Here is a 24,078-nt window from a genome sequence, read left to right on the forward strand (position 1 = left end):
TTTGTTTTAAGAACAAACTCATCTATGTCAAATATGCTTGCATTCCTCTTTAATCACAAAAGCCATTGGAGAGCAACACCTTAACAAATTGTTATTGCTTAGTTGACTATTCAAATCTGACTCTTTTTGATCTGAAGGACTTTAGCACATCAGGACCAGCCATCCGTAATTGCTTCTTTAAATGCTTACAAATTCATATTTATTATTTCAGCAATCTTGTCCATCCACAATAGCCTCTGTTGTTTTCTTCTGATAATGTCTATATATGGTTAGCCATTTTTTTGTAATTAAAAAAAAAACTTAGCAGTTTCCTTATGAAGAAAAAAAGAAATAACTGGACTAAAATACATAAATATAAAAACATAACTGGGCATTTGAATAAACATTTGTGTATTCCCTTTTAAGCAGCTTGCACTGACTATCATTGATTATCCGCCTTATTGTTCTTCCAGCCAAAAAGGTTTAATGCAGCTATCATTTAATAGTGTAATAAACTTTCATTTAATCTATAAACACAAATTACAAATGTCAATATTTCAAAATATCATTAGAATATAGTCCACCATTCTGTTAACAAATAGACCAGTGTCCACAGATATGATTTAATAAAGACAATCACCTTTCTTTCAGAAATGTCCTCCATTTTATTGCTCAAATCACATACTAAGAGGCCCACATCATGTAATTCATGTGTATGCCTACCTGTTTACCAGACACAATGATGCTGCTAAGCAGGAATAACCACAACATTTCAACAAACAATGTCACTAGTTCAGAACATCATTAGAACCTTGTCCACCATTTAGTCATCCATTAGAACCATCTCCATACTTAAAAAGGATAGTTACAATTCTTTCTGCAACTGTCCTTTTTTTTTTTTATTAACTCACAGACTAAGGTGTTCACATCAGGGTCACTCCTGTACAGAGCAATACACACTTCAAGCAGATAGGAAACACCAACCACAGAGATGATGAAAAAAGTTTTCTTTTAATAACATGTCCTGTAAGAAGGGGGAACACGGATAGCCCCGTGGCCTCACATTTCTTTAATGTACATAATAGTAATACTGATGGATTTATTTTTAGTGTATTGGCTAGACCACATTTTGAGATTCATAATTTTAAAGCTGAACTCAATAGATTAGAATACAAAATGATTCTTAATTATCATACGTTAAATCTGAGGGGTATGAATTTAGACACTGGGATTCCATTATGAATTTAGACACTGGGATTTATTGTGAAATTTGTGGTATTCAAGTATTATAAAAAATATTTATATAAAAAAAAATTATATTGTGAAGCCTTTGAATATCTATATTTGTTTCATTTAGGTAGAAGTGGTAGATATATGTCAATGTTAAGTTTCATTAAGTAATGTCTATTTAATGTTGTGCAATATTTTCTTGAACTTTAAACAATGAGCTATTGTGATTCTGAATTTTTTAAAATGATGAGCTGCTGTAGGTTTAAAATGATTAATGAACTGATTGATTAATGAGTTAATTGTTTATTGTATATAAGGAGATGGGGTTTGTATGGTGAGGTGTTCCGCTGAAGGCGAATTGCTGAGGTACCAGGACATGTTATTAAAAGAAAACTTTTTTCATCATCTCTGTGGTTGGTGTTTCCTATCTGCTTGAAGTGTGTATTGCTTTGGTTTTTATTCACACAATTTTGTGTTTATTATCACTCCTGTATACACCTACCTGCTTACCATACCCAATGATCCTGTTTAGCAGGAACAACAAAGCATCAACAAAAGAGTGTATCTCCAAGTGGCATTTCCTAACATTAAGCTCCTAAAGAGACTGAGGCTGAGGTTAGCACCATCTAGAAGATATATCCTTTTTTGATGCCACTATATTACTTCATGTCTCCAGTCTTCCATATTCTATGTGATATTCTGCAACCAGACACAGAAACATTGACATTTCCTTCTGCAAATTGTAATGAGCTTCACATAAAGATTTGCAAAAAAGCTGATAAATATACAAGTGCGTCTGGGTCTTATAAATTTATCTCAGAGTAATGCAGTCACTATTGATAAGCAGTAATGTCAGCGCAACAATACTCATAGCAAAAAAAACCATATGACAAAGAAAAAATGTCCATAAGTAGATATATTCCCACTAGCAAGGTGCATGTTTAACAGTTATACAAAAGCAAGTATGTCTATACTATGTGGAAAACACTAACAGAATAAAAAGTACATCAGCAATACCCACATAAAACTACTAATATCTGCGATATTTTGTTCATTCTGTTGTAAAATATAGAATTTTATATATATATATATATATATATATATATATATATATATATATATATATGTATATATGTATATACACACACACACACACATATATGTATATATATATATATATATATATATATATATATATATATATATATGTATATATGGATCCCTATCATATGATAGAGACCTCATTTGACTGAGACCATAAGTCTGAAATTTCAAAAAATTTCAAAAGACTGACAAGTCACTTGGCAGAAACCCATAAGACTGAAACCCATAATAGTCAATTTCAACATTCTAAATTTTAAACTGGACCATATAAAACCAGACTAGGTGGCTACGCCCCCAACACACACTCCTAACTATATATACTAACTCCAGGATCGCACTACAGTGTTACTACTTCTGAACAAGGGGAATATCTGTTCAATGAAGTACTAAATAGGGCTAAAAACAAAGTGTTAATAAAATTGGGATTGACACACAGTAGGAGATGGAGAGAAGCTACCTATGTAGAATGGGAGAGCAACAAATGGAACAAGGAAGAAGATCCAGATAGGTTATTTTTTGTGAACATATATTCTCCTTGTTCAGAAATTCTCTGATCCAGAGATTTTGGCCTATAATATTAAATGATGAGAAGTTGAAAGATCTCTTCCCTGATAGAGTGACTTTTTCCTATAGTAGGTTTAAAAACTTAAGGGAGTCATTATCTATTGGTAAATGGACCAGAGATCAGGGCAGGATAGGTAGTTTCCCCTGTGGGAGATGTAAGGTGTGTAACAAAATCAGAAATGTAGATGGAAAGACAATTAATGGTAAGGTCTATAAGGCTAGGGATTATTATAATTGTGAAACCAGGGGGGCTGTTTATATATAAGGATGTGGATGTCCCTCAGTAAAATGGTATACAGGGCAGACCAAAAGGGCTGTAAAGAAAAGAATTATGGAACATTTGGGCGACATCATAAGACATAAGGTAGAAAGCCCGGTTGCACAACATTTTGTTACAAATCATAAAGATAATGATGCTTCTTTATTTTACTGTGTTAGCTAAACCCTATTTTTGTCAAGGGGATGAATTTATACATAAACTGACACACTTGGAAATGAAAAGTATTATTAATTTTGGTACCCTTTGCCCTAGGGAATTAAATCTTAACATCAATTTGAATATGGGGTAGGGAGAATTTAGTGAATTTAATGATAAATCAGTAAAGAATAGGTTGAAATGTAGAATGTTTTTTTCTAAAAGACATGATTTCTATGTGTGATCCCATTGTAGTTTTTGTATGTGCATATTTATTTAGAACACATTATAGTGGATATATGTAGGGTTTAATAAAAAATAAAAAATGAATTACATTATTTTTTATAAATAATTGTATGTGTATTTAACGGGTATGTATCACTTCACCTAAAACTCATTTCACCTAAACTCATTTCACCAAGACCAAATCACGTAAAGTTCATTTCACCTGAAACTCATTTCTCCTAAAACTCATTTTACTGACAAATAGTACAATAAGGCAAGTCAAAGGTATATGTATGCAAATGTATACAGCTCAGCAAGCTCATGCCTGGTGCCCTGCAGGGTTCTACAACAGCAGAAAGACAAAAGAGAGACTTTGGAGTGAATAAGTATCATTTTTCTGCGTTTTCTACTGCCTGTAGCTAATTCTGAATAAAACACAGATTTTCTAGAGTTTCTGTGATTTAAAAAGCTTGTTATTATTTTACTCCCTGAACGTTAACAAAGTAGTTTTTGTGTTTAAATAACCAGTTTAACTGTTGTAGACTACAAACTCAACTGTGATAGCCATTTCTGTGCATTTAAAGGGTTTTTTTGATTGTATCTGCTTTATTTTCTGAAAAAAAATATATATATATATACTTGATTTCCCACCTTTCTAAGCTAGTTTAGTCCAGTTTTCAGGTTAGTGCTTAATTCAGGGCTGTGTTACAAGTTTCTGTGTTTGCCAATACCTTACTTGGATAGAAAGAGGTTTCTCTGTTCACTGTGAGAGAGGGAGCTTTGAGCAGCCTATCTGTCCCTGGAGGAGTAGTTTCAGCCCACAAATTAGTAGTTTATTGGCCATTTTGAGCTAATTTCTATCTCTTTCATTTCCCTGCTATAAAACCCACATTTGCAAGGTTTTTGTGCTAGTATACAGCTCAGCAAGCTCCTGCCTGGTGCCCTGCAAAGTTCTACAGCAGCAGAGAGATAAAAGAAAGACTTTGGAGTGATTATCATTTTTCTACATTTTCTTGCTGCCTTTAGCTAATTCTGCCTAAAACGCAAATTTTCTAGAGTTTCTATAATTTAAAAAGCTTGTTTCCGCTACATATTGTACTTATTTTACTGCCTGCACTTTAACAAAGTTGTTTTTGTGTTTAAATTACCTGTTTAACTGTTGTAGGCTACACACTCAAGTGTGATAGCCATTTCTGGGCATTGAAATTGTTTTTTTGACTGTATCTGCTTTATTTTCTGAAAAAAAAAATATATACTTGCTTTCCCACCTTTCTAAGCTAGTTTATTCCAGTTTTCAGGTTACTGTTGAATTCAGAGCTGTGTTACAAGTTTCTGTGTTTGCCTACCCCTTACTTGGCTAGAAGGAAGTTTCTCTGTTTACTGTGAGAGAGGGAGCTTTGAGCAGCCAATCTGTCCCTGGAGGAGTGGTTTCAGCTCAGAAATTAGTAGTTTATTGGCCATTTTTGGCTAATTTCTATTTCTTTCATTTCCCTGCTATAAAACCCACATTTACCAGCTTTTTGTGCTAGGATATAGCTTTGCAAGCTCATGTTTGCTGCCGCAGAGAGTTCTACAGCAGCAGATAGACAAAGGAGAGACGTTGGAGTAATTAAGTATCATTTTTCTGCATTTTCTTGCTGCCTTTAGCTAATTCCACCTAAAACACCAATTTTTTAGAGTTTCTGTGATTTAAAAAGCTTGTTTCAGCTACATATTGTACTTAATTTTACTACCTGCATTTTAACAAAGTCATTTTTGTGTCGAAATTACCTGTTTGACTGTTGTAGGCTATACACTCAAGTGTGATAGCAATTTCTGTGCATTTAAAGTTTTTTTTGATTGTATCTGCTTTATTTTCTGAAAAGAAAAAAACAAAAAAAAAACTATTTTCCTGCCATTCTAAGCTAGTTTAGTCCAGTTTTCAGGTTAGTGCCAAATTCAGGGCTGTGTTACAAGTTTCTGTGTTTGCCCATACCTTACTTGGATAGAAGGAAGTTTCTCTGTTCACTGTGAGAGAGGGAGCTTTGAGCAGCCTATCTGCCCCTGGAGGAGTGGTTTCAGCAGAAATTAGTAGTTTATTGGCCATGTTGGGCTAATTCCTGTCTCTTTCATTTCCCTGCTATGAAGCCCACATTTGCAAGGTTTTTGTTCTATTATACAGCATGGCAAGCTCCTGCCTGGTGCCCCACAAAGTTCTACAACAGCAGAGAGACAGAAGACAGACTTTGAAGTGATTAAGTATAATTTTTCTGCATTTTCTTGCTGCCTTTATCTAATTCTGCCTAAAACCTGATTTTCTAGAGTTTCTGTGATTTAAAAAGCTTGTTTCAGCTACATATTGTACTTATTTTACTGCCTGCACTTTAGCAAAGTAGTTTTTTTTGTTTAAATTACCTGTTTAACTGTCATAGGCTACACACTCAAGTGTGATAGCCATTTCTGTGCTTTTAAATTGTTTTTTTGATTGTATCTGCTTTATTTTCTGAAAAAAAAACAAAAATATACTTGTTTTCCCACCTTTCTAAGCTAGTTTAGTCCAGTTTTCAGGTTAGTGCTGAATCCAGGGCTGTGTTACAACTTTCTGTGTTTGCCCACCCCTTACTTGGATAGAAGGAGGTTTCTCTGTTCACTGTGAGAGAGGGAGCTTCGGGCAGCCTATCTGTCTCTGGAGGAGTGGTTTCAGCCCAGAAATTTGTAGTTTATTGGCCCTTTTGGGCTAATTTCTGTCTCTTTCATTTCTCTGCTATAAAACCCGCATTTGCAAGGTTTTTGTGCTAGTATACAGCTTAGCATGCTCCTGTCTGGTGCCCTGCAGAGTTCTACAGCAACAGAGATACAAAAGAGTGACTTTGGAGTGATTAAGTATCATTTTTCTACATTTTTTTTTCTGTCTTTAGTTAATTTCACCTAAAACGCCAATTTTCTATAGTTTCTGTGATTTAAAAAACTTGTTTCAGCTACATATTGTACTTATTTTACTACCTGCATTTTAACAAAGTCATTTTTGTGTTTAAATTACCTGTTTAACTGTTGTAGGCTACACACTCAAGTGTGATAGCTAATTCTGTGCATTCAAAGTGGGTGTTTTTGTATCTGCTTTATTTTCTGAAAAAACAAAACAAAATGCTTGTTTTCCTGTATTTCTAAGCTAGTTTAGTCTAGTTTTCAGGTTAGTGCCAAATTCAGGGCTGTGTTACACGTTTCTGTGTTTGCCCATACCTTACTTGGATAGAAGGAAGTTTCTCTGTTCACTGTGAGAGAGGGAGCTTTGAGCAGCCTATCTGTCCCTGGAGAAGTGGTTTCAGCCAGAAATTAGTAGTTTATTGGCCATGTTGGGTAATTTCTATCTATTTCATTTCCCAGCTATAAAACCAACATTTGCAACATTTTTGTGCTAGTATACAGCTCAGCAAGCTCCTGCCTGGTGCCCTGCAGAGCTCTACAGCAGCAAAGAGACAAAAGAGAGACTTTGGAGTGATTAAGTAACTTTTTTCTGCATTTTCTTGCTGCCTTTATCTAATTCCACCTAAAACCCAATTTTCTAGAGTTTCTGTAATTTAAAAAGCTTGTTTCAGCTACATATTGTACTTATTTTACTACCTGCATTTTAACAAAGTCATTTTTTATGTTTAAGTTACCTGTTTAACTGTTGTTGGCTACACACTCAAGTGTGATAGCAATTTCTGTGAATTTAAAGTGTTTTTTTTTTTTTTTTTGTATCCGGTTTATTTTCTGGAAAAAAAAATGCTTGTTTTCCTGCCTTTCTAAGCTAGTTTAGTTCAGTTTTCAGGTTAGTGACAAATTCAGGGCTGTGTTACACGTTTCTGTGTTTGCCCATACCTTACTTGGATAGAAAGAAGTTTCTCTGTTCACTGTGAGAGAGGGAGCTTTGAGCAGCCTATCTGTCCCTGGAGGTGTGGTTTCAGCCAGAAATTAGTAGTTTATTGGCCATTTTGGGCTAATTTCTATCTCTTTCATTTCCTTGCTATAAAACCCACATTTGCAAGGTTTTTGTGCTAGTATACAGCTCAGCAAGCTCCTGCCTGGTGCTCTGCAGAGTTCTACAGCAGCAGAGAGATAAAAGAGAGACTTTGGAGTGATTAAGTATCATTGTTCTGCATTTTCTTGCTGCCTTTATCTAATTCCACCTAAAACCCAATTTTCTAGAGTTTCTGTGACTTAAAAAGCTTGTTTCAGCTACATATTGAACTTATTTTATTGCCTGCACTTTAACAAAGTACTTTTTGTGTTTAAATTACCTGTTTAACTGTTGTATGCTACACACTCAAGTGTGATAGCCATTTCTGTGCATTTAAAGGGTTTTTTTTTATTGTATCTGTTTTATTTCCTGAAAAAAAAAAAAAAAACAAAACAAAAAAAAAATATTTGTTTTACCACCTTTCTAAGCTAGTTTAGCCCAGTTTTCAGGTTAGTGCTGAATTCAAGGCTGTGTTACAAGTTTCTGTGTTTGCCCATACCTTATTTGGATAGAAGGAAGTTTCTCTGTTCACTGTGATAGAGGGAGCTTTGAGCAGCCTATCTGTCCCCAGCCCAGAAATTAGTTGTTTATTGGCCATTTTGGGCTAATTCCTATCTCTTTCATTTCCCTGCTATAAAACCCGTATTTGTGTGGGTTTGCATGCCAGGCAGCGCCGGTTAGCTAGGGTATAACTATTCCCGGCTCCACAAAGTCTACTCTTCAATTTTTCCCTTGGAACTAGGCAAACTTTCAACTTAAGCACTCAAATCATTCACTTGTCATCCCGGCACTTGCCCAAAACTCATAGCAAGCACTAATAAACCTTAGCACTAGACCCCCCTGTACTGTAGAGAAGGACAAGGCTCTCTATTCGACCTTACCAGCCAATCAGTAAAACAGTTCACTGTACCTATCCAGACATATCCAAAGGGCAGTTTCAGGTGTACTCTCCAGTCCAACTGGTGAATCTGGGAATTTTGAGGCAATGTTACAATTGCTTCATGTACACAGACAATGCTCTCCTCCTTCCTCCATACACTAATACATGCCAGAGATGCAATTATACAGCCAAACTGGAGGCTAAGCTCTCTCAACCCAAGACTGGACCAGGCAGTCAAGAGGGGAAGGGAATTACGTGCATCACACCGCCAGTCTCACATAGACCTATGAAACCAGCACTGACAAAAAGCACACAGAAATATACAAAAACATAATCAGAGGCTCTATATAAAAATCTGCAAAAGCAATAGAGACCTCCAAGGCAGACATCCAGACAACCTCCACCCCCAACACAAACCATGAAACAGATACTTCACAAAACCAGTGTGCCACACAATCACAGCCCTTAAGGCAAAATAACATACCCAACACACTAGTAATAGGTGACTCTATAGTCAGGCACATGGACGTCCCACTCACTAGGCTGAGCAAGGAGAAGGTTACTGTTAGTTGCCTGTTGGGTACCAGGATCCGCCACATAACACAAGCACTCACATCACTCCAGAACAAGTACAACTGTGATTCTGTCATTGTTGGTGTGAATGTCCTGAGCCATACCTCCCTGGACTACATGAAAAGAGACATGGAGGAGCTCTCTGATCACATAGCCCAGGCCGGTATGACCCTGACCCTGAGTAGCATCCTGCTCTCACAAAGAATGATACCACGGTATAGAGAGAAAATTATCAATTTCAACAATTGTCCAGGCTTCTGGTGTCATTCAAAGGAGATCCAGTGTCTGTCAGCCTGGGATGACATGCTCAAAAAGCCATGCTGATTTACTAGAGATGGCTTGCACCTGTCACCCTTAGGCTTTTGAATACTGGCCAAGGCTCTTGCCACCCCTATAGTGCCTTTTTTAGGCAAGGCTCAAAAGACAAACCCACTGCCATAAATAGCACAAGATAGTAACAAAAAACTGAGGGTAATGCTGCTCAATCCCAGAAGTCTAAACCTCAAAATGCACATACTCGAGGCACTCCTCAGTATGGAGAAAATCGATATATGTGCAGTAACAGAAACCTGGTTTAAGGCTCCAGAGATTCCCCCCAGCACTACCAGGCTACAACTCATACCATACATTTTGGCCACAAAACCTGGACCGAAATACAAAACGCGGGGGAGTATCCATATTCATCAAGGATACCCACACCTCCAGGTTACTGGCACAGCACGATGCTTCAGAGATCATCCACCCATAACTATACCAGAAGAATGTAGTGCCCCTGAAATCACAGACACTCAGTTTAAAACAGCCCTCTCCAAAGTCAAAAAGACAGCATCAATGGGGCCAGATGGTTTCCCCGGCTGCGTCCTTCATGAGCTCAAAGATGAACTAACCCCTCACCTAAACACACTGTTTAAACTCAGCCTTTCCACAGGCTATGTGGTGCACAGCAACTGTTATTCTGCTCCACAATGGTGGAGCCACAATGGACCCCAGAAACTATCACCCTATAAGCCTGAATAGCTTGGTCTGCAAAGCTATGGAGCACATCATCATGAATCTCATTAACAGAGACATTGGATACCTCCAAACACTGGACTCTACCCAGTTCGGCTTTGTTAAGGGCAGATCATGCCTTCTAAATCTGGCGGACTTCTTTGAGAAAGTTACCAAGGCTATAGATGAGGGAAAGGTGGTCCACAAAGCCTACCTAGACCTTGCAAAGGCCCTTGACACCATTCCCCACTCAGGTATTATAGACAAGCTTACCAGCCTGAACATAAACCCCTACATCACGAGATGCGTTGCCAACTGGCTCACAGACAGAACCCACATGGTATGAGTTGCAGAAGCTAGGTCTGACTCTAAACCGGTTACAAGAGGCGTTCCCCAGGGCTCAGTCCTAGGACCCCTCCTGTTCAGCATATACTTCTCAGAGGTACGGGCAAGCACAGGAGGACTATGGCTGACCAAGTTCGCAGATGACTGCAGAATAGGGGCTATAACTGACTATCTGGCTGACAGAGACATCCTCCAAAAGGGTCTCACTGAGACAGATACCTGGTGTCAAAACCATGGCCTCAAGCTAAATGCCAAAAAGTGCATAGTCATCCCCTTTGGAAAAAACAAAGTACCCACAAACTACCACATATGTGGTAGCCCCCTAAATACGGAAGACATAATAAGGGATCTGGGGACCCAAGTAGTAGATAGTAACCTCTCCTTTGATAATCACATTGCCAAAGCGGTTAGAAAATCCTTCTATGTGGCCCACCTAATCACAAAAGGGTTTGCATCCAGATCGAAAGAGGTCATTGGGCCTCTCTACGCATCACTCATCACACCCATCATAGAGTACAATGCCATTTGGGATGTACCTTACAAGACACCTGCAACAACTGGAAAGACCACAGAAGTTCCTCACCAAGAGGATCACTGGCCTCAAGCAGATGCCGTATGCAGCTTGACTGAAGAAACTCTAGCTGTACTGGGTTGCATACCGCCTACTCAGAGGTGATCTCTTCCAGACATACAAGGCCATGTCCAACCCAGAATTGATGGACATGCTCCACCTAAAGAAAACCATATCCCCTCGAGCCACATGTTCCAGGGATCTAAACCTCACCACAACAATAAATAGGACATGCTGGAGGGATAGATTCCTGTCCCAGATACTTCCCATGCTCTGGAACAATATTCCAATCTACATTAGGCAGAGCTCTTCGATAACCCTCTTCAAGAGAAACCTTGATGAGTGGATGGGAAATAGAAAGTTTACCCCAGGGATCACTTCAATGGGTCTGCTGGACAGAGACACAGGGAACTAATCTAAGGGGGCAGCGAAAGCCAACACATTCTGGCTAGGCTTACAAATGCCTTCTGGCAGATAGCCTAGTACCTACCTATGAACCTATGAACATATGTCCTTTCCCCCACTGTAGTGTGATCCTGGTGTTAGTATATATAATTAGGGGGGGCGTAGCCCCCCACATTGGGGGGGTGTGGGGGTGAAGCTCCTCACTTACTTTGGTTTTATGCTGTCTGGTTTTGTTTTACATTATTTGCGCCCCTCACACCCCCTTAATATATATACTAACACCAGGATCGCACTACAGTGGGGAAATAGACATATACCATTGACTTGCCTTAGAGTACTACTTGTCATTGAAATGAGTTTTAGGTGAAATGAACTTCAGGGGATTTGATCCTGGTGAAATGAGTTTAGGTCAAATGAGTTTTAGGTGAAGTGATAAGTTCCCGTATTTAACATATGAAATCCATTTAATAATGAATTTATCATGTATTTTGGAGATTGTATTTGATGTTCTTAGGGAACTTTTAGGATGTATTAATTTATATGGAGTGTCTAATTATTCAGTCATATTTAATGAGGAGTACTTATACTTAATGACTGTTAATTATTCAATTATATGATGTACAAAAACAAGTGCTACTTGTGTGTAAAAAAATATTCCTTGAAGGCGAAAGCTGAGGTACCAGATGCACCAGTAAGGCTTTTCCTGTGTATTCCTAGAGTGGAGTGGTTTCTTATTGTGATTTGTGCTTACTTTGGTGTTTTTGTCGATGATCCTCTATGCAACCAACAGATTCCACCAATATGAGAGGGAGTGGATTGCCCTTGGTGGTGGGCCCCTGGAATAAACAGCAATATTCCTGACCTCCAACCATACCATCTGCCAGAATTGTCACATTGCTGTAGTAAGGACTGAGACTGGTGTCCCAATACATACAGGTATCTCCACTGTTCACAAACACAACAGCATATTGCACTTTAAATTTTCAGACTTTTATTTGCAAATGTAGTATCTGTTTCATGCACTTCATAGTGATACAATGTCATATTGTACTAGACATCATGGCTCAGGGAAGACCCAGTAAGACTACTTGCATGTTCTGATAAATAAACACTGCCTGGGTGACAAGGTAAGTACTATTTGTACTGAAGTCATATTCACCTGTACAGGGTCATCACATTCAGCCTGCCTGTGTTCCACTTTAATTTACAAGTTCAACAAAATGAGAAACATGGTTAGTATCATCAGAGGATGACAGACCTAGTAAGGCAGCCTGCATAGTTGTTATACTGCATTATTCTTAAGTGTTACTGTGACCAAATATGTAAAGTTCTATTCACATACAGAGGGCCATCATAATCTGCCCATAATTGGCACGTCTGGTATGTGTCGATGTACTCATTTAGGATGATGTGTATCCTTTGCTTGCGACTGCCTGTGTTAAGAATAATATGTACTTAATTGTGGCACATGTTACGCTTTAACTCACAGGTTCAACACTATTACAAACATGGTTAGCCTCTTCAGAAGATGACTGACTTGGTAAGACAGGCTATACAGTTGCATTATCCTGAAGTGTCACTTTGACCATATGTGTACTCCTGCTTTGTTAACTTGCATAAGTCCCTTATCTTCTGGACAAGTATGCAGCCATCAGGTAAGTAATTCTCTGCTTTTGTTGAATTTTATGCTTCAGTTTACATGCACCATGAGGATGTATATGTGCTATCTACTGAACTTTTCTGTATGTGTCTGTTTTTACACCACAGTGACATTTTGACTCTCACCACTGGAGCAGAATTCAGAGGAGGGCATATTGTGTGTGTCTGTATGTATGTGACGTTTTACACTGACCTTCACATGTAGCTGCTTTTGGGCTGATTTAGCTTTTTTAGTGGTCTTTAGTGGCATTGCTCCCCCTACAACCATGTTCACCAAGTAAGTCAATAGCTCCATAATTAGTCAGTCTTGTTACATATTTGTCAAAATATTTGAGTCATATCCTACCTCATTTACCCTCTGCAAATGTATATGACATGCACCATCTTGACATTTGCAGCACATACACTAACTGCCTCTTTCCCAAACCCACCCACTGTCCTGAGGTGGGATGTGATGTGCCTCATTCTAATAAATCTGCCAGTGGAACACAAGAGATTACATTGAGTTCAATTTTATCTAGTTTGGGAGAGAACAGTCCTCAAATTCATGGTATAGCTTCTGATCAGGAGGATAATGTGAATGGCCAGTCAATAATGTATGGGCATTAAATATTGGTAAACAGGATGTCCATGACTCACTGTCTGCACATGAGACTAGTAGTAATGGTGACTCTGCCCCACAATAGAGTAATACTGTCCATCGGACTGCACATGGGAATTTAGCTGATATGTGGATACCTAGCAGATGGTGTACACCTACTCTTATAGGTGCATAAACATCCATTGCAACATCATAGATATGACATGCTATTGATCATGTTGCACACCACCTGCCTGTGATATATGAGGGTCAGGATCACAGGCATGGGGATGTCATGGCACTACGGGCTGCACAGCATGATACCACTTTTCAAAGTCTTGTTACGGCAGTGTTGGAGCAGTGCCATAGTGCAAAGCAGGAGTTACATGCCTTGACACTCATGAGCAGATTACCTCTAGTGGGGCAAGGCAAACACCCATGTCAGTAAGCCCACGCATTGCCCATATACATAATCACCTGTCCTACAACACGGATGCATATTAGCTGTTGGTGACATTGTTCAGAACCAAGCAGTCACATTTAGACATATACATCACAGTACTGCCCATAATCACAGTGTGTCCCAATCTGTGAATGTCACCATATCCAACTCCTTGGTACAGGACTGTAGACATAGTGTTTCTGGACATGGCGGGGCAGCCAGGACCCTGGTCTGAGCCATCAACATGGGTGTCTTAGATTGCATTAGTGTTTTACTCGCAGTTAATCCAGTGTGTTTCCTGTTGTGCAATTTAACCATGTACCAATTATGACCACTATGCTGACCACTGCTTACTCTCCCTATTAGACTTTTATTACTTGTCTAATGCCACATTATTTTTATACTTATGTAGGTGGCATAGCGAGATGCTGTCCATTTGTGTCAAGTTTTAGTTATCTGTCCTTGTGAAACTTCTTTTTATCTCTTACCTTACCTTATGTTATTGCTTACATGCTATTCATCTTGCTATCATTTGACCTGCTGTTGCTACTTGACAAATATCAGCCATATCTCCAAGTCATCAGCATAGCAACCCATGACTACAGACTTGATTCATAGATTTAACCTTTCATTGTTATCTGCCATTACCACATGCACAGGTATATGTCTTTGTGCATACTGGTAATATTTGTGGCATTTTATTCTGGTACTACACATGCCTCCCCCAACAGATCATGCACCTATGGTTTCAGTTCTCAACTTTGATATCCTCTTGACAAAGTATAATTTCAATGTGTGCATTTCCATTCATACCCACTTCCATGCACATGTCTATACATATGTTGACTTTTCCATAACACTGTTCCTTGGCTGCTATGTGACACATGCCCATGATGCTTTGTTGCATAACATGTGCTAGTATGTCTGGATGGACATTGCCACTGCACCCGTCTGTGCATTATATCAGTATCTATGTGTGATAGGGCAGGCATGTGATGCAAATGTACGGACCTTGTCAGGTATGGTACTTTGTTGTCACACCTCTCCATGTTGTTAATATTGTTGCTGCTTACTGCTGTTTAAGTTTTTGTCCTATGGTATTACACTTTCTTAAGACATGTGTATTGCAACTCAGTGTTACTGTTTAATCCCTTACATGTAGGTTCTGTTTCTTATATTTCCTTTCTCTAATGCACATTTCTACAGACATTGAAATATTGCCAGAAATACTAATATATACAGAAAGTTATAATACATGATTACAGCCTACCTTGCTATCAACACCTTCTGTTATGTGCACCACGGGCATGACACACACATGGAAGTATGGTTGACTTTGGCAGTGTACCTTGCCTAAAGTCGTCTGTTAGATGGTAGCCTTCCATAAGTGTTCATTTCTGTAGCATACATATATGTACATTGTTTGGCTGATGATGCTGTGGTTAGAGTATGTATGATGTTCCATATGGACAGCTACTGGCCTTTTCCTGTAGTTGTGCTCTGTGCTGCTGTAATGAGGAAACACTATGTGAACATCACTACTTTATCTGTATACTTCTCTACATTTGTCTTGTCATGACAAAGTTTTGATCCAGATGTTATTGCATCACCTGAGTTAGAATATACAGCTGCAGCCTCCATCGCTCATGCCTAGTTGTTCCTGCCCTTGTGTCCTCTTTATTACCCTGTGACAGCTAAGATAGCTCCTCATCAGACATATGGCATTCTTGGGGTAGGTCAACCATGCTAGTTAGCATGTTGTTCAACTTGGCACACACAGTAACCATCTGTGATGCTTTTTCTGGTGTATATTGCAGTGCATCCACAGATGTGTCCACATATCTAAATCTTGATTTCATCATTACAAACACACATTCGGTGGTGTTCCATGTTGCTGTGTGTCCTCTGTTGTACGCATCCTCAGGAGATGTTGATGGGGCTCTATAGCATCATAAACTAAGGCTCCAGTGGATAACTGCAGTCACACATTTGTTGAAGTTAAAACGTAGATTTAATGTCCTTAGTCACTTTTGACAGGCCTAGATTTTGATTACATCATTGCTGTTGTTGTGTACTTACCAAGCAGGACCCCCTGTTGAATTTCACAATGTTGGAATGCAGCCATCAGATTGCTTTCACTCCAGATTGCTGCATCATGTGCACTACTAGGGTGTGTTGCTATGATATTGATATTGAGACCATCTGCAGAACACACAAGCTGGCAACTGAGTGATGGCCAACCTTTCCTATGAATGCACATTCAGCATAATCTAATGCTGGGGATTTGATTGGTACATGGGTGCAGTCAATTACACTGAGTACATGGGGAAAATTGACAATGAGATAGAAGTATCCCATGGTAGTCCTACATTCCATGACTTTTACTGAGACGTGGATGAAGACATCCACTTTCCTGCATATTGCTGCCAGGAGCTCTCCCAGAATGTGACTAGCAGCTGTCTGGAACACACCTATAGAATAACCCATATGCTGCTGCAATGTCCTAGAGGCTAGTATACCTAGACTTAGACACACTTTTGTTTCTGCCTGGACTGAGTTTCTCCAAAGACTGTGTGAAGATATTTGGGGTGCACACATCCTCCACAAAGCCTGCACCGGCTCCCTGTCTTACCTGTACCTATATATTATTTCCTGGTCAGAGACTTATCTTAACTGTAGCCTGGCTCGACACCTTGCTGTCTGCCTTTTGGAAGCATTTGCAAATTGCCCTCTAGTATGTCTTGTGGTATCTGACCTGCTGTAATGCATTAAATGCAGTTTGCTTTTTGTTGTTGTTGTTTTTTTTTTTAATTAATAATCTGTGGAATCCACAAGATTGCTTTGAAATTCATCAGCAAGTGTAAGTCAAATTGCTAAGCACAAATTGCCTCTGCCAAATGCTTTTCTGAAATTGTCTATGCACTTTTCTGTCACAGACTTTGTGATTTTTTTTTTGCCGTGGCTTAATCAAAATAACTTAATTTAGTCCAGAAATACTGCAAATTATCCAGTCCATCTTCAGATATAAGCTTCCAGACTTTTCTGTCTCTTCAATCCATCACTAGTATTGAGGAACTATATTTTTAATTGTTGCTAGTTCACAAAAAGCCAGAAACATGATAAGCAAACATAATACTCTATGGTAAACATCACTACACCCAGATCCAAACCTTTGATGTATTTGTCGTTGGTTATGTTTGCATTAATTATTTTACATAAGCTATACTCAAAATAATGCTTTATGTGAGGAAATCATAATTGCTGTTACACCCTAAAAAGACATAAGTACTCCAAGCAATTATAATTTTAAGCAATTATCTTCACTGGGCTCAGCTGTACCCAGATGCAAAGCCTTTATACATCTGTACTTATTTATTTCAAAGTTAATTCATTTGAATAAGTAATAGATCAATTAATGTTTTGTAAATAAAGAATCAGTAGTTGTGAACATAAGTGATTACTTACTTTAAAATTATGATTTCATGTACATTACTATTCATTTATTTCCACTAAGCATTCATTTTATTTCTTTTGGTACTGCATGTACAAGAAAATGGAAAAATGTTTGTCACTGGACTAACATTTTGGAACATGTAACTCGAAGATAGCTTTGTCTTTTTGTTTATATTACACAATACCTCCCAAACATACATTGAAAAAATGTACTAAATGTTTACTTCATGAAAAACTGACCCCAGGATTCAATAAAGCCTACAAGGTCATTTTTCACCATGTGTGTTGCAGCATGATGAGGACACAGAAAGTTTTAGATTAAGTAAAAGCTGTGTAAAGGCACGCACCCCCGTGCAAACAAGGTAAACACTGTGGCATGCTAATTACAGCATACGCATCTGAATTATATGCTAATTAACAAATCTAACATGGTAGAGCTATTCAACAAGCTATAAAGCATCTGTACAGAGTCCTTGCTGGTTTTCCCTGTGAAGTCCAAAACTTTTGGAATACAGCCACAGAAAGGAGTCTATACAGAGAGAATGTTAGAGCCTGCTGCTGCTTTAATTCATTTATTTGTGCCACAGGCTGAAGCCAATGCTGCTGCCGCAGCAGGTAATAGGCCTAGGGTAACAAAGAGAAGAATTTTCAGGCCCCATTTGGCTTTTCACAACCTACATGATGTGGAAATTGTAGAGCACTACAGGGTTTACTGTGGCACACTACAGGGACTCTGCAATCTGTTCTGTCCTCAACTCAGAGCCAGACCCATCCAAGGGGAACTCATCCCAGTGGAGACAAAGGTTTGTGTACCCCTTAGAATCCTAGCTACAGGTACTTTTCAGAGACCAACAGGAGATATGCTGGGGGGGGGGGTCACAGGCATCAGCATCCTGGATGCTCCACCAGTTCCTGAATGCTATGCTCCCACATGCCAGTGACCACATATATTTTTCCCCATAGTTATGAGGAAAGGGCCAGAAATATGCAAGAGCTCCACCATGTACCACACTACCCTGAAGTACTAGGTGCCATAGATTGCACACATATGGAAATGAAGGCAACACTTGTGGAACAGGGTAGGCTCTACATTAACAGAAAGGGCTACCACTCTACCAACTGTCAAGTTGTGTGTAATGTCAGGGGAATCATTTTGAATGCATGTACTGGCAACCCTGGAAGTTACCATGACTAACATATCTGGCACACTTCCCTATTGTACCATATGTTTGCTAGGGAGGTATATCCCATAGAGACATCTAATGGGGATGCAGGCTATGCACTGGAGCAGTGGCTGATGACAACCATAAGAACTGCACACACACCCACAGAAGAATGCCATAATGAGGCACATGCTCTAACCATAAATATCAAAGAGTGTGTGTTTGGGCTTCTGAAGTGACAGTTCTAGTGCCTAGATACATCTGGGGGATCCCTGCAGTACAATCAATGGACATATACAGAAATAGTCACAGTATGTGCCATGATAAGCATCATAATCCTGAGGAAACAGTTTCAGCAGGATCAGCAAGGGCAAGGGGCACACATCCCAGTACCAATGCCAAGGTCACCACAGCCACAGATAGATGAAGAGTCAGAGGGGGGACCACCAGCTGCTGTTGGTTTAGACAGAAGTAGAGGTGCTCAGTATGCCCTTGCATTGGCTAAGAGACAACACATAGTGCACTCACTAACCACCTAGGGGCCTAAAACCTTCCTTCTACACACATACATATAGTAACATTGATGCTAGGCAACTCACGTGACCTTTACCTCATCGTGTATTGGCTGTGTACTGCTTGCATCAGTTAGAGTCAGCCCTGAACTACAACTGTGTCAACTGCTGCTTTTACCAGGTACATCTCTAACCCGGAGTGTATTGTATAATAACATGAATGAGTGGCATATCCTTGTATCAGACTAGTTGGTACTGTAAGCAAATAACATGTGGAGACTGGTATTGAAATGATCTTATAATGTGACAGCAGAGATTTGTGTGATTTTATATGTGTTCATTATTAGTAGTAGTAGGCTTCAGGCATCAGAGATTTACACCGCCATACCCCTGAAAACTAGTGATGGTCACTGCATGGCCCAGTTTAGCATCATACATTTGTAATGAAAATTCATTAAGGAGAGAAGTTAGGAAGTAATGATACACATTACAGTTTCTGACTTCACAACCCTCACAACATCAGTCACAATAAAGTAGGGAAATTTTGATGCTATCAGTTATGTAACTTTCCAAGGCCAATATACGTCAAAGGTAACATTACCAGTTCAACATCACAAATGCAGATATACTAAGCACTAAGTCAGCTATGCCCCCTGATGCTTAGGGGGCATAGCTGACTAAGCACTAAGTCAGCTATGCCCCCTAAACATCAGACACAAAGCTTATGTATCCCTGAATCCAAAAGATAGAAAACCGGGATATGGCACAGTTATCATCATTTGCACAGAGTGTTGTGTGGGGGAGCAGGAGGCCTAGGCTAACACCAAAGGTTAGTGAGTGCTTGTGAGTAAGAAAGAGAAGCCAGCAGACATCTGTATAAACCAACCAATGGCCATTGAGACAAAATGAGTTTGACTCTACACAGCTGAACCATGTAACTGTTGTGTGTGGGTCTGTAGGGGTCCTTCAGGTGAAATTGGTGTGTGAGTCTGCATGGAGACAGCCAAGCTCTGTGCTAGCTCTGTATCTTATTATGTGAGACAGGTGTGAGGCATGTATGGCAGAGGTAGCAGTTCATCATTGTTATCCCCGAGCATTAGAACTGGCTCTGCCAAGAGTTGCACTGGCATGTACATGTCCATGGTCAGATGCACTGCTGGTTCCTGAATGTGGCCGATATCTGCTGGACAAGTTCCTTTCAATGGGATGCCCACAACTATGACCCCATGACCTACCACATCTAGGTTTAGACAGCGCACCCACTGATGATGCAGTGGAAGTACTGCCACTAAGGGAGTGTGAACAGGTATGGTCATGTTAGCTGACAGCAGATGATGTGGCTGACCTACACCCATGAGGATGCCATTCTCTTCTCAGCAGACATTCCATCACAGACAACACATGTTCTATGGCCGACACCCCACATTCCTATTTGTCATTCACCTGATCCATGGAATCAGCAACATGGTGGAGGCATTTGTGGAGGCACCCCCTCAACTAGACAGAAATTCCTAGAGCTACGCAATAGAGTCAAAAAGCTAATAAAACAGGACAAATTCCAATACTACCAGTCTGCCCTAGACTCCTCCCAACACAGCCCCAAACAATTTTGGTTCTCCATAAATTCCATCCTCCACCCAGGTAAAGTCAGTACCCCTCCTCCTAACATCCCATCACTCCTCAGAAAATATTGCTACCTCATTCAAGACACACTTCACTCAAACCATACTATCACTAGCTAAACAACACAACCCCCCTCCCCTCCAACCCACACCTTCAACTAGTAATCTCCCCACTGCCTTCTCTTTTTCTCCTGTACCTACCTCCAACATAAAAAAACTCTTAACTAAACTTAAGCCCACCAGATTAGCAGCAGACAACCTCCCAAGTGAATACCTACAAATCACAGCTGATGCTCTGGCCTACCCAGTATCCATCTTGATTAACCGATTTCTGTCAGAAAGTTATGTTCCCACACTGTGGAAAGTATCACATATAATTCCCCTCCACAAAGACAGACCCTCCACAGAACTAACCAATTACCGCCCCATAGCTATTCTCTCTCCACTCCAAAATACTAGAGAGATGCATACACTCTCAGGTCTCAGACTACCTCCTTACTAACAACCTCTTTTCCAATACTCAGCATGGTTTCCGACCAAACCATAGCACCACCACTGCCTTACTCTCCTTTACTAACACTATCCATCAGCATAAAAACAATGGCTATCTTTCCTCTGCTACTTTCCTAGACCTATCTAAAGCATTTGACATGGTCCCACACAAACAACTTATCTCTGTCCTCAATAACCTATCCTTCTCACAATCAGTCACCAACTGGTTTCAGAGTTACCTGTCTGACTGCCAACAATCCGTTGTATAGCAGAATGACATATCTCCCCAACTACCTGTCTCCATAGGGGTTCCCCAATGATCCATCCTTGGACCCCTACTCTTCTCTGTTTTCACCAATAATCTAGCCTCTGCCACCAAACATGGTACACTCATACAATACACAGATGACTCAGCCATCATCTGCTCAGCCCAGTCCCTACCCAAACTGCAAACAGTCACACAGGAAGCCTTTTCCTCTGTTGAAACTTGGTTATCCTATGCCCAATTAATAATCAACCCAAACAAAACTAAACTACTCATCTTCCAACCCACCAAACATACTCAAAATAACTCTCACTTTAACATCACAGCAAAAGACAACACCACTATATACCCAACTGAACACACCAAATTGCTAGGAGTGGAAATAGACAATAAACTAAAATTTGACATTCACATATCCATGACCATAAAAAAGTCCACAAAAAAACTAGGAGCACTATACAGAAATAAGCAACTTCTCACCAAAGCAGCAAAGATTTCAATAGCAAATTCCCACCTTATCTCCACCCTACTTTATGCCTCTCCAATATATACCAACCTAAGGCAATGCAATCTAAACAAGCTAGAGACCTGCTACAACAAAATCCCCAAATTCGTCACAGGGGCATCCTATCGTAGTCACCACTGTCTCTCACTTGCTGAACTGGGCTGGCTTGAACTCCCTCACCTTCTTCAATGGTATCAACTCTCACTCGCCCACAAACTAGTAAACCATCCACTAAATGTCCCATCCCTTCAGAATCTACTCCAATCCTATCACACCACCAGACCACTAAGATCCAGCAACAAAAATCACTTGCAGATCACTAAAGCCAATAACTCTGCTGGTGAAGCACTATTCTCTTGCACCATAGCCAAATTATGGAACTTCCTCCCACCCACAATTACCTCCATACCATCATGCACCCACTTCAAAACTTTACTAAAAGTGCACCTAAAACCATGCTGGCTATGCCCTTGCAACTCCCACTCTAATATCACCCACCCCATCCAACCACTACCTTTCTTTCCACTCCACTAATTACCTTGATTATAGCAAGCTCAGACACTCATAAGCCAGTACTTATTATACAGCAGGAACTTCTTCTTGTAACATTTGTTAATGTCTGTTATGTACTTCACAGATAAAGATTCTAGTTGTCTACTGATGTACTATGTTCTTCATCTGTAAATATGTTGTAAGTAATTGCTATGTAAATTGTTAATCGCTATGTAATCCAATGTAACTACTGTCTATTTATTTTAACTGTGGAGCTTTTCTCCCCGGGCCTCCACTGAAAATGGACCTACGTCCAGTCGGACACTCCCGGTCAACAAATATAAATAAATAAATAAATAAATAAATAAATAAATTTGTGCATGTCAGCATGAGCCACATCTATAACCCCGAGCATTTGTCTGGAGCACCTACGTGAATGTGCCTATGCCTCCATGATGGCCCTAAACATACCTTGAGTGGCACAGGAAGAGACACCTGCACCAGTTGGAGGACGGACAGCAAGCCCCCTCCAAACACCCCTATCATCCCTTTTGCATGGCACCACGCCCACACTTTGGCTATGGACAAAGTCAACAGACACTGAAGGAAAAGTAACCACACTTCCCTGATCAATGCACTCACCCTCCACCTGTCCAATACCTGTGATGTCACTGGAAGATGTAGACGTAGGCCTGCTGGCTGTGTCCAATGGAATTGAAGGGAATGGCTTTATGTCAACGTCAGTGTCAGCTTCAACCTCTGCACCCCCTGACTGTGCCTCAATTTGGTCACCATGATCATCACAGTATACTGACATCAGGTGGCAGAGTGCCTACACATTTCACTGTCATGATCACCTCTGATAAAAAGAAAGAAACACAGGAAATATCAATACCTACACTACTGTATTCCAATATATGCTAACAAACTAATAGTTGTGCCACTATTACACACACTACAGCAATACACACAACAGTCTTGACTTCAACAGCACAGACTAAAATATTTCTTTCAATTGCTGATCAGTACTGACATAAAACTGTGTGGCTTACCATCTACAGGTGAGGAAGAGTAAGAAGTTAAGCAAATAGTAAGGGCAACATCATCGATATTAAAAGTAATGCAGGTGCTAATACTTTTAGCCCATTATCTGTCCATTAACTACACTGTCAACAAGAAATAATACTAATAACTGTACCAATCCTTACACCCCCCATAAAAAAATACATGTTACACAGAAGTAATGTATTGATTTCAATTGTTTTAATATGCAACAGTTTTCAGTGGTTGAGATATCAAAACCAACCTGGCAGCTCCTCCTGGTACGTACTTTCTGTCTCTGACATTGTTGGTCCCACATCCAAGAAATACTGTACTGCACTCTCCTGTGAGCTGTCTGGATCCATGCTGTTGGCCAGGGACTCTTCATTGATGTCACTGGTGGTTCCCTAGCAGGCCCTCTTCTGGTAACCATCTGGACACGGCCCACTGCAGCTGCTCTCCTCTGTGCAGATGTATTCATGTTAGTAGCCCTGTGGCACACCTGCTCATGTGGCTCTCCACTGCATTCAGATCAGCAACTGTCTGTTGCCATATCAGCATCCTGCATCCCATATCTCGCCATCCCCTTTCC

At 39.9% G+C, this 24,078-nt stretch overlaps 1 pseudogene; it reads right to left on the reverse strand.

Moving 5' to 3' along the window:
- Positions 1-23,851, reverse strand: part of LOC122816770 — a 67,004-nt pseudogene extending 43,153 nt beyond the window's left edge.
- Between the last annotated feature and the right edge of the window lie 227 nt (positions 23,852-24,078).

This window comes from Protopterus annectens, chromosome 1.part1 (genome assembly GCF_019279795.1).
Source record: "Protopterus annectens isolate FY-2018-M chromosome 1.part1, PAN1.0, whole genome shotgun sequence".
NCBI lineage: Eukaryota > Metazoa > Chordata > Ceratodontiformes > Protopteridae > Protopterus > Protopterus annectens.